The 12,344-nt window shown below is 31.1% G+C and overlaps 1 long non-coding RNA gene and 3 other non-coding genes across 4 annotated transcripts; all 4 read left to right on the top strand.

Moving 5' to 3' along the window:
* The first annotated feature begins 1,844 nt into the window (after positions 1–1,844).
* LOC107025708 lies at positions 1,845–3,842 on the top strand. Its single transcript, XR_003579635.1, has 4 exons — positions 1,845–2,227; positions 2,297–2,394; positions 3,593–3,690; positions 3,809–3,842. It is a non-coding gene; the product is annotated as an uncharacterized LOC107025708 (long non-coding RNA).
* Positions 3,843–6,485: 2,643 nt separating this feature from the next.
* LOC114078161 lies at positions 6,486–6,681 on the top strand. The gene has a single exon (XR_003579703.1). It is a non-coding gene; the product is annotated as a U2 spliceosomal RNA (small nuclear RNA).
* A 1,192-nt stretch (positions 6,682–7,873) lies between these two features.
* Positions 7,874–8,069, top strand: LOC114078160. The gene has a single exon (XR_003579702.1). It is a non-coding gene; the product is annotated as a U2 spliceosomal RNA (small nuclear RNA).
* A 2,322-nt stretch (positions 8,070–10,391) lies between these two features.
* Positions 10,392–10,587, top strand: LOC114078165. Its single transcript, XR_003579708.1, has one exon. It is a non-coding gene; the product is annotated as a U2 spliceosomal RNA (small nuclear RNA).
* The last annotated feature ends 1,757 nt before the right edge of the window (positions 10,588–12,344 follow it).

Raw genomic sequence — 12,344 nt, 5'->3', positions numbered from 1 at the left:
GGGGGGGGGGGGGGAACCATCACGGTAGCTTACTATCGGAATCTTCAATCATCGCCATAACCTTGGTCTGGTGCACCCCACCAATCCTATTCGAATTTAGATTATCTCAATTGATATGAAATAATGTTCTTTTATAAAGAACTCTATGAATCTACAAAATATTTTTGTTGTCATGATGTTGAATCTCAATCAATATAACAAAACATGCATACTACATTTTAGAATGTTTTCGATAAAATATTTTTGTTGTATTAATTTCATATGACTCCATAATAATTGTTTATTATATTTCAACAACATTCAATTTATTAAACATAATTATGATTCATATTTGGTTAGAGAATGGTGGAAAAATCGAAATGAATAAAGTCAAATTTAATTACGCAAATAAATTATATAAATTATTACTAAATTAGTGCTAGACTTATCACAAAAATTTAAAATAAGAAGATGATGTATGTATATGTAGTCAAATATATATTGTATGGATAAATATGTCTTTAGAAATTTCCACAATTAAAACATATTCTTCAAAGTATATTTATTTATTTCTTCTTCTTCTTTTTACTTTGAAAATAGTATATTTATATTATTTATTTTGAAATCATTATAAATTACAAGAATATTCCTTCACTTCTAAAAAAGATGATTACATGTAAAAAATAATATTTTTTTTCCTATGGAACCAAATTATACATCTACCCATATGTAGGAAGGTATAATATAATTTATTTTATATTTTTTTCATGTAAGAAGAAACCCTCAAAAAGAATTTAAACTTTTCAATCAAAATTCACACGTACACACACGAACATGTACACGCACACGCATGTGCGTGCATACTCAAAAGATAAGATAAACACACACATAAATATCCCCAAAAAGAGTTGGTCGGTCCAAAAGTGGTCACACCAGGTGAATATAAAAGAACCCTAATGATAGGGTTTTATGATTTGTGCTCTCCACCTCTTCTTCTCATTGTTCTAATCGCCTCTGCCGAGATGTTCTCTCTTGTGCTCCACAACTGTAGCTTCTTCCCCCTTTGGTTATGGAGGATTAACATTCCCCACCTTGATTTTTTGCTATTGTTGTTGCTTTTGAGATCAACTTTCAAAGGTTCATTTTTTTAGCCATCTGACATCTTCATTGTTTCGTTTCTCAACTGACTCTTATTTCTGCTTGAAGGTGTACTACAAATTATTAAGTATTTGGAAAATTGATGGAGATGAAATAAAATGTTGATATGTAAAATCCAACTAATTCAGGAATGAGGTATTATTACAGTTGTTAAATTCCTATATCTATATTATTACTATACTGCATACTCTTAGAAAGGAAAAAAAAGATAATATCTCTCATGTCAGAAGGAACCCTCAGAAGAATTTAAAATTTTCAACTAAATTCACGCGCACACGCACAAGCACACGCGCACACGCACAAGCACACGTACAAAATATAAGATAAAGACATTATTATACATATAATACCCTTCTTTTTAAATATATAGTGTATTATTTATATTTTGCATGATCTTGCGAAGCGAGGATGAGTTCACTTGTATAAAATCAAAGAATAAATATTATTATCATTCTTAGTGTTGAAGTAACTTTTTTTTACCACTAGTATTGATTTGATTTTAATTTTGAGTTTTGTTAGACCATTCAAAATTCAAGTCTTAGAAACAAGAAATAATATCATAAAAGATAAAAACTATGAAAAAGTATAAGAAATATTTTAAAAAATTATTCAAAGTAAATATTTTTATGCATAAAAAATTATAATTTTAAAAAATATATATATAATGTCGGGTTGGTTTAATATCGAATTGATATTTTTTTAGGTAAAACCAAACTAATCAACCATGGTTGTGGAAATGGACCGAAAACCACAACTGACATTGAAAACCAATATCCCTTCTTTTTAAGTTTAAATATGGACTCATGGTCCATTTTACTTAATAAAAATGGGCTCTTAAATTGATCCACACATAAATATACCAAAAAAAGAGTTGGTCGGCCCTGAAGTGGTAAGACTAGGTGAGTATAAAAGAACCCTAAATGATAGAGTTTTCTGATTAATGCTCTCTGCCTCTTCTCCTCATTGTTCTCATCGCCTCTACAGAGATATTGTCTCTTGTGCCCCACAACTGTAGCTTCTTCCCCTTTTGGTTATGCGGGATTAACAGATTCCACCTTGATCTTGTCGCTGTGGAGATCAACTTTCAAAGGTTCATTTTTTTAGCCATCTGGCATCTTCATTGTCTCGTTTCTCAACTGACTCTTCTTTTTATTTGAAGGTGTACTACAAGTTATTAAGTATTGGAAAAAATGGTGGAGATGGAATAAAATTGATGTTGAGATTTTATATGCAAAATTCAACTGATTCAGAATTGAGGTATTATTATACTTGTTAAATTCCTATTTATGTATTATTACTATACTGCATATTCTTAGAACGGAAAAAAAAAACATAATGTTTTTCATGTTAGAAGAAACCCTCAAAAAGTATTTAGAATTTTCAACTGAAATTCACACACCACATGCACACACATAAACGCGCACGTGCGCGCACACACAAAATATAAGATAAAGACATTATTACTATATATAATACCCCTTCTATTTAAATAATATATAGTGTATTATTTATATTTTGCATGATCTTCGAAGTGAGAATGAATTNGAAATTCACACACCACATGCACACACATAAACGCGCACGTGCGCGCACACACAAAATATAAGATAAAGACATTATTACTATATATAATACCCCTTCTATTTAAATAATATATAGTGTATTATTTATATTTTGCATGATCTTCGAAGTGAGAATGAATTCACTTGTGCAAAATTAAAGAACAGATATTATTATCATTCTTAGTTTTTAAATAACATTTTTTAACACTAGTATTGATTTGATTTTACTTTGAGTTTTGTTAGAGTTACTAATATCTATGAACAACCTTTATTGGACTATTCAAAATCAAGTCTTAGAAACTAGAAATAATATGATAAAAGATAAAAACTATGAAAAAGTGTAAGAAATGTTTTTAAAAATAATAGAAAGTAAATATTTTTATGTATAAAAAATTATAATTTTCAAAATTATATATATAATGTCGGGTTGGTTTGATCTCGAATTGACATTTTTTTTTGGATAAAACCAAACCAATCAAGTATAGTTGTGGAAATGGACCGAAAACCACAATTGACATTGAAAACTACCGATATCCCTTTTCTAAAGTTTAAATATAGACTCATGGTCCATTTTATTTAATAAAAATGGGCTCCTAAGCGGATCCATACATAAATATACCAAAAAGGAGTTGGTCGGCCCAAAAGTGGTCAGACCAGGTGAATATAAAAGAACCCTAAATGATAGGGTTTTCTTATTTATGCTCTCCTTGTTATCATCGCCTCTGCAGAGATGTTCTCTCTTGTGCTCCACAATTGTAGCTTCTTCCCCCTTTAGTTATGGGGGATTAACATTCCCCACCTTGTTGTCTGCGTTTGATATCAACTTTCAAAGGTTCATTTTTTAGCCATCTGACTTCTTTCGTTTCTTAACTCACTCCGATTCTTGTTTGAAGGTGTACTACAAATTATTAAGTATTGGAAAAAATGGCGGAGATGGAATAAAATTGATGTTGGGATTTTATATAGAATATTCAAATAATTCGGGATTGAGGTATTATTGCAGTTGTTGAATTTCTATTTTTTGTATTATTACTATACTGCATTTTCTTAGAAAGGAAAACAAAAGTATAATGTACTACCTGGGCTAATCTTATCTGCATCAATTTCAGGATCCAAAATAGAGTAGAAAATCCTACAATTATCAGCAGCATTACGTGTGAAGAAGAATTCACTCTCTTGTTCTAGTCTGACCTCAAGTCTGGAACCTTCTATTTCAGGAGACAGTTGCACTCTTGGATAGCTACAAACGTTTAACTACTGATGGTAATAATACTAATACTTCGTTTCATTATATTTTTTCCCCTATTTATAATTATGATGATATATGTTAAATTCGATATGTTAGATTTCCACTCTTTCGACAAAATTATTTCTACGCCTATTTTGACTTCTTGTTTTATGCCTTTTGAGTCATTGTTCTCTAAATTTGGTTGTATAACGTTGCTTCAACAAATTATTATAGGAAGAAGATAGTCGAATTAGCTTTATAGAAATGATTAAAAAAAGACATTTCATAAGGTTTGTTTAACTGGAAATTGTAAGAGATTCAAAAATAGGTGATACACTTTCTCATACGAACAGTGTAGTAATTGTTCATGGACTTAAAAGATGTTTTCAGGCCATTACATTGGCTGAAGAACTTAATGTTGTCATTACCAATATACTTCCATCCCCCTCCCCTCCAAAAAAAAATAATAATAAAACACACACACACGCGCGCACACACACACAGACACACACACACACATCAATTTGAATATTAATTAATCACCTTATTGAAATTTTAGATATATTAGAATCTTAGACTTGGTAATGGAAGAATTTATGTAGAGTGAGGCTCAGAGTATTATTGCTCTTGATCTCCTTTACCACTTAGAAATTAGAAGGCTTGAATTAACAAAAATATAAAAGAGCAGGTGAAGATTAGGAGAAAAGTGTCGATTGATTCGGTGGTTAAATGTCTCAGATGTAAACAGAGTTCTGGCAGAGATTTTGAAGCTTGGGCAAAATGGACAACATTGATCAAAAGGAAGAAGTGGTTGTCCACTTTGCCCAAGCATCAAAACCTCTGCCAAACTCTGTTACAATTAACTATCCTGGCATTCAACTATCGAATCAAACAATACTCTTCTCCTAATCTTCAGCTGCTCTTCTGCATTATTAGTGCGAGCCTTCTGATCTCAAACTAGTCAAAGAGATCAAGAACAATAATACTATGAGTCTCACTCAACATAGATTTTCTCCTTGCCAAGTCTGGCTTCTAATTGTATCTCTAATATATCTAAACTTCCACTAAGGTGATTCATTGAAATTTTGTGAAAGTCAGATCTAGTAGTTGGATTATTTTCACAAGCATCAACAAGAGAAGCAAAAGAGGTTGAGTCCAACATCTCTTCATCACCTTTTACCAAATGGGTCCTCATGTAGGTTTTTTGATTCATGATTTCATGAGATCCACCAAACAAATGACACTTGCTCCCTTAATCATAAGTTTCATCAATCAAAATTTAATTAATATTTGTTTAAGAAAAAAATGGAAGTATACTTATATCATCACAATCTGAAATGGTAGAGAAAAAAAAAGAATGAAACTAAATATCAGTATTATTACCATCATTAGTTAAACTTCTACAATCTAAAGAGTTGTAACCCAGTGTTTTCAAAAACATTTTTTGGGCAAGTCTCAGGGCGGCCATACCAAAAACGCTTCGGGCACAAATTGATAAGTCCTAGAACTTAGGGCATAAGCACTAAGCATAAAACAATGAGTTCTGGGCGTAAAAACGTGTGCCCTAAGTGTTTCTTAAGTATTTTTTTTAATCTTTTTTTTTTTGCTTTAAATCAATTTTTTTTTTGTAATTACTGGTGTAGTGATATTTTTCAATTAGTAATTATAATACTTTTTTTCTTTATTATTGGTTTTTAGTATCTATCTCAAATAAAAATCATAATAATTTTCCTATATATTATTATAAAAATATTACTTGTAAAATCATTGAAAGTTTAATTTTACTTTTGATTATTTTCTTAGTAATAAAATTATAAAATTAAATATACATGAGACTATGCCCCGTAGATCCATGAGATTACTTCCCATGTCTCAAGACTTACGCCTCATCCCGTACTACATAAAACGTCTCGTCTCATGCCCCCACCTTTCAAAACTCTAGTTATTGCCTCGTGAGATAGAAGGTTCCAAACTTAAGTCCAGACTAGAACAAAGGAGACTAAATTCTCTTTCACATGTAGTTTCACTGATATCCTATTAAATCCTGAAATTGATGCAGATAAGATTGGTACAATACAAAAATAGCAATTTAACAATTGCAATGATGTCTCAATCCTGAATTAGTTGGGTTTCACTTGTAAATTCTCAACATCAATCTTATTCCATCTTCACCAAAAAAAAAACTATAGTAAATAATTTGTACAATTAAATAAAGTAGAGATATTGGTGGTTTTCAATATCGATTATGATTTTTGGTCCATTCCACAATCATGAAACTCTACTAACCACGTAGATATTGGATAACCTAATGAAATACTTTTCGTGTTAGAAGATATTGAACTTAATCACCGATGATTTTTATCAATAAATAAATAAAATCCTTCGACGAATCAAAAAATAAATCAAAAACTTTGTTTCAATGACCTTAATTTTGATATATGAACTTCTTAGAGTCCTTCTAATTGGCCAGGCACACACTTTTATCCCACACTGCTTAGAAAGAGAGATTTAATTTAACAAGTCAATATGAAATAGCCCGGCATAACACATGGAAACCCATACCTTTCTCGGCCTTTTGGCTAAGATCAAGTGTATTATCTGTTCTTATCAGTTTAATATCTGATATGTGAGTCATTGACTCACACGATATTAACTCTATGTTTTGAGGGGGAAGGTTCATCACGATAGCTTGCTATTGGTACCTTCAAGTGTCGCCTAGGCGTTGCACTACTGCCTTGGCCTGGCACATCCCACCAATTCTAATTCTAAAATCTTTTGTTTCAAAATAGTACACAGTTTGTCCCTTCTAATATTTGGAAATTTGATCCATAAGAGCTCTCTCTATGCCCCATTCCAAGTAAAACTTTTTAACTAACCCTATATAAACTATAAAGTTTTAGCAGAGTCAATTTTAGTATGATCCGATATATAATCGGACCGAATTCGATTTCCCATCTGGTAATCTCCAACAACATTAAAAAATAATAATGGAAAAAGAGAGGCTCAGATGCACTATTTTATAGTCTAATATCAGACAAGGTGAGGACCCAAGTTCTCACTAACTGTGCAATTTTATCTTCACTGCACTCACATATAATATACCAGAGGGGAGTTGAACCTGGGTCTGTACTGTGACACGGTATTACTCTACCACTAGACCATTCATGCTTGATATTTAAAGAATACTATTTTACCTACATAGTCGCAAAATATCACCCCTAATGTAAGATCACGTGTAGTATCTGTTCATATTAGTATATCCATAGGATCGCTTGCTATTGGGATTCGGGACCTTCAAGTGTCCTTTGGCGTTGCACTTTGTTATCGATTTTTTGGACTATAAAAGGTCATTCTCAACATTATCAAAAGATTTAATGTGTTTATTAATCGACAAATCTTTAAAGATTCACGAAAAATAATTTGTGTTTCTTATTAGTTTTCAATATTTATTCACAACAAAGGAATATGAGGGGAAGGTTCATTAGCCTAGGTGTTGCACTACTACTTGGCTTGGCGCACTGTTTTTCGAGGTTCAGGACAAAGATATTAGGATTTTTGTTTAAGTTATTATCAACCTTTTAACATTATTGAAGCAAGATCGATACGTTGCGGAGGAAAATGTTATGTCAACAAATTGAATTTTATATTTCTTGGTTTCTATCTTATTTTGGAGTAATGAACCTTAGCTAAACTTATTCTATCCAGATGACTTTTATAAGCAATTTGTATAATTAATATTTAGCAAATTTCAGCAACATTATTGAAACTATTTTGCAGCCAACAAAACGTAAATTGTTTCACTCACTACTCTTTGATCAATGGAATTGAATGAAGATGATTACTAGTTTAATAAATAGAAGCTCTTCTAGTCCCACACTGCCTAGAAAGAGAGATTTTATGTAACCAAGTAACAAATAAAATAGCGCGGCATAACACATGGAAAATCATACCTTTCTCGGCCTTTTGGCTAAGATCAAGTGTAGTATCTGTTCTTATCAGTTTAATATCTGATATGTGAGTCATCGACTCACACGATATTAACTCTATTTTTTTAGGGGGAAGGTTCATCACGATAGCTTGCTATCGGGATCTTCAAGAGTCGCCTTGGTGTTGCACTATTGCCTTGGCCTGGCTCACTCCACCAATTCTAGTTCTAAAAACCTTTTGATTCATAGCAGTACATAATTTTGGGCAGTTTGATACAAGTTGAACATTTCATTTAAAATCAGATATGAACTAATGTTTCAACCTAGTATTTGGCACCTTTTTTTTTCAGTAAGATGTACTGTATAATTACTAAAGATAACAGGTAACCTTATAATGTGTAAATCTACTCAGTTCGATCTCCCATCTCGTATCTCTAACGACATTTAATAATAATAGTGGAAAAAGAGAGGGCTCATATGCGATGTTTTGTCGTCTATTATCAGACAAGGTGAGGACCCAAGTTCTCATACACTTCGCAATTTATCTTCACAGCACTCACAATTAATGCACCAGCCGGGAATTGAGAACCCGGGTCTGTACCGTGGCAGGGTACTATTCTACCACTAGACCACTGGTGCTAATATATTTTAAGAATTCCATTTTATATGATTAGTGTCAAAGTACCACCCCTAAAATCTATGATATCAATAAATTGAAATGTAAAATTAAGTGTAGTATCTGTTTTTATCAATATAATAATAGTAATAAAAAAACTATTGAGGTCAATGGGATAAATATTGCTCTTATGAATAGTTTCCTTACTTAAATTATATCATTGTACCATGCGATCTGGAGCAATGCTCATTTCATTTCTATGACGTCTAGTACTGTTGACTCCCAAAGTTGAATGGAAAAGGTCGCTAATATGACTCATCGCCCAATGGAAAATTGCAGTTCTAAGAGCAACTTTTTTTAAAAAAATTATTTTTATGAATTTTTCATTAAAGATCTAAGAGCATCGCTATATATGAAAAATAACTGAGATGTCACATATTTTAAAAAATGCATATTCAATTGCAGTTCATGAAATAAGCCACAATTTTTGTTATAAAATATTATTAGGGTCCGTCCATAATGAGGCAAACTCCAATTGTTTTTTTTTTAAAAAAAATATTGCGTTTCATTGAGTTATGAGCGCACTCTAATTTATTTATTTATTTATTTTTAAAAACTTGATTTAACTAAGACAAGCAAAACGTTTACGTTTCTTTTTTTATGAACATGTTTTCTGCTTACAAAAAATAATTGCTTCCATCATTTCCTGAAATAACAAAACAAGAATCAACAAAATACCAAATATATCAACTTTATTTTCTTTTTACTTTGAACGTACATAACTCCAAAACTTGCGATCAAGATTTCTTGGAGTCCTCGATTTTTTCATTTACAATACTATTTGCATTTACAAACATCTGATTCAATTGAATATACAACCTTTCCAGTGTATATCAAATTTCGAAAATCAAAATATAAAGAGTAAAAAAAGTAGAAGATGAATGAGAAAATGTGAAATGAATAACACATATTTATTGTTTAAGCAGGAGATATAGCTTCGTGTGAGAAAGAAAGAGACGTAGATTCACGCCACTAATTTATCGTTGCACTGCTGACTTGGCTTAGCCCATCCACTAAAATAATTATAAAGCTTACTTTACATAATCACTTATCAATTTTTTTTGGAAGTATAACGTCATACTCAACATTCTCAAATCTCTAGATGACCAAAAGATTGATTTGTGTTATATATTTACAAATCTTTGAAGACTCGTGAAAAAATAATATATGCGTTTCTTATTAGTTTTTCAATATTGTTCACAACAAAGGAATATACGAGGGGAAGGTCCATCACAGTAGCTTGTTCTCGGACCATTAAGCCTCGCACACCCCATCAATTCTAGGTTGTAAACCTTTCTTTCAATCGTTTGTTGAAGGAATTTCTTTCCGATCCAGGAAAAATATATTAGTATGTAGGTTTTTTTGTTGAATTAATCTTTAATATTTATGAAGCAAGATCGATACGTTATGTGGAAAATGTTATGTAGGCAACATATTGTAATTTTACATTTGTTGTTTTTTCAATCTTATTTTGGATTAATGAACCTTAGGAATAGACAGTGAATCTCAGTAAACTTGTTGCGTCATCTGTATAATTAAATGATGCTTGCTCAAGTGGTTGAGCATCTTCGATTCGAGTAATGTTGGAGGGTAAGTGACATTAATATTGATACTTCTCGGTGGGGTCGGAAAAATAACTTCTTCGTTGAAACTATTTTGCAGCCAACAATACGTTAACAGAACAAAAATTTCATTTACTGCACTTTGAATAAAAAAAAAAATATACTATAGACTATTAATGGGATTGAATTATTAGTTATATATAAAAGTATAGAAGCTATTCAAGTCCCACATTGACTGCAAAGAGAGATTTTACGTAACAACTAACATATAAAATAGTGCGGCATAAGTCATGAAAAATCATACCTTTCTCGGCCTTTTGGCTAAGATCAAGTGTAGTATCTGTTCTTATCAGTTTAATATCTGATATGTGAGTCATTGACTCATACGATATTAACTCTATTTTTTTAGGGGGAAAGTCCACCACGATAGCTTGCTATCGGGGCCTTAAAGAGTCGCCTTGGTGTTGCACTACTGCCTTGGCTTGGCTCACCCCACCAATTCTAGTTATAAAAACATTTGATATCATAGCAGTACATAATTTTGGGCAGTTTGATACATAAGAGCTTCTTATGCCATTACAAGTTTAACATTTTAATTGAAATCAGATATATGAACTAATATTAGCTATAACTTATAAAATATTTAGAGTTAGATTAATGTTTAAACCTAGCATTTGGCACCTTTTTTTTCAGACTTTACTATCCTAAAGATAAATAAATGGTGAGTTCAGATAAATGTGAGCTTGATTTCCCATCTTGTAATCTTCAACGACATCTAAAAGTAATAGTGGAAAAAGAGAGGGCTCAGATCCGCTGTTTTGTCGTCTGTTATCAAACTAGGTGAGGACCCAAGTTCTCATAGACTACGCAATATATCTTCACAGCACTCGAATAATGCACCAGTCGAGAATTGAACCCAGGTTTGTACCGTGGCAGAGTAGAGTCAAAAGGGTAAAAAAAATTGTTAAAAATTCCAAAAGGGCATACCAATTTTTCTTTTTACCAAAACGGCAAAATCGCTCACGATGTAGCGAGTTTGTCCGTCGGGAAAAGCAAAATCGCTGTTGTAGCACCAATTTTTTAAATTTCCTTTTTTTTAAAAAAAAATACAATTTTTTAATAAGTCTCTGCAAAATACAGTAAACTTCTTTCTTTTTTTTTTGCTTTTTTTTTAAAAAAAAAATCAAATCTTGGCAAAATTGCTAAGGCAACCATTTTTAATTAAATATTTATTATTATTTTTTTAAATTGCAGCGATTTACACTTAATTTTTTTTTTATTTTTGAAAAATTAATTTAATCGGCTAATTTTTTTTTGCAGCAATTTAATTAAATTTTCAAAAGAAAAATATAAATTAAGTGTAAATTGCTGCCTTTACAGCGATTTGATTTTTAAAAAAAATAATAATTAAAAATCGCTGCCAATGATTTTAAAAAATTAAAAAAAAAATTATTCAAATTTTTTTTTAAAATAAAGCAAAAAATAAAAATTTAAATGTAGGTCACTGCAGAAGCAGCGACTTATTAAAAAAAATATTTTTTTTTTATTTTGAAAATCGCTCCATTTGGAGCGACTTGTTTAATTTTATTTTTATTTTAAAAATAAATTTAAGAAATCGCTGCTATTGCAGCGATTTTGCTTTTTCAAACGGCCAAAGTCGCTACATCGTGAGCGATTTTACCGTTTTGGTTAAAAAAAAATGATATGCCCTTTTGTAAGTTTTGACAATTTTTTTTACCCTTTTGACTCCGTACTCTATTATTCTACCACTAGACCACTGGTGCTAACATTTTGAGGATTCCATTTTAAGTAGTTATTCGCAAAGTACGATCAAGTATAGTATCTATTCTTATCGGTATATATCTTATACTAACTATTTTTGAAGGGATGTCCACACGGTAGCTTGCTAAGCGTCCTTTGGTGTTGCACTACTGACTTGGCTTAGCGCACCCCACTAAAATAATTGTAAAGCTTAGTTTACATTTATCACTTATCAATTTTTTTGAAAATATAACGTCATACTCCACATTTGTTGTTTTCTATCTTATTTTGGATTAATGAAAACCTTTGTTTCTTCATAGCTGAATGTTAGATTTTAAGAAAAAGTAGTTAAATTTGATGACATCAATTTGATCAACTGTTAATTTCAGCAAAATTGTTGAAACTATTTTGCAGCCAACAAAACTTTAGCAGAACAAAATTTTCATTTACTGCACTTTGATTTAAAATCATATTATAGATGATTACTGTGAT

This window comes from Solanum pennellii, chromosome 7, assembly GCF_001406875.1.
Source record: "Solanum pennellii chromosome 7, SPENNV200".
Classification (NCBI taxonomy): domain Eukaryota; kingdom Viridiplantae; phylum Streptophyta; class Magnoliopsida; order Solanales; family Solanaceae; genus Solanum; species Solanum pennellii.
Note: the sequence above shows the minus strand (reverse complement) of the source record. Positions and strands in the feature narration are given on the sequence as shown.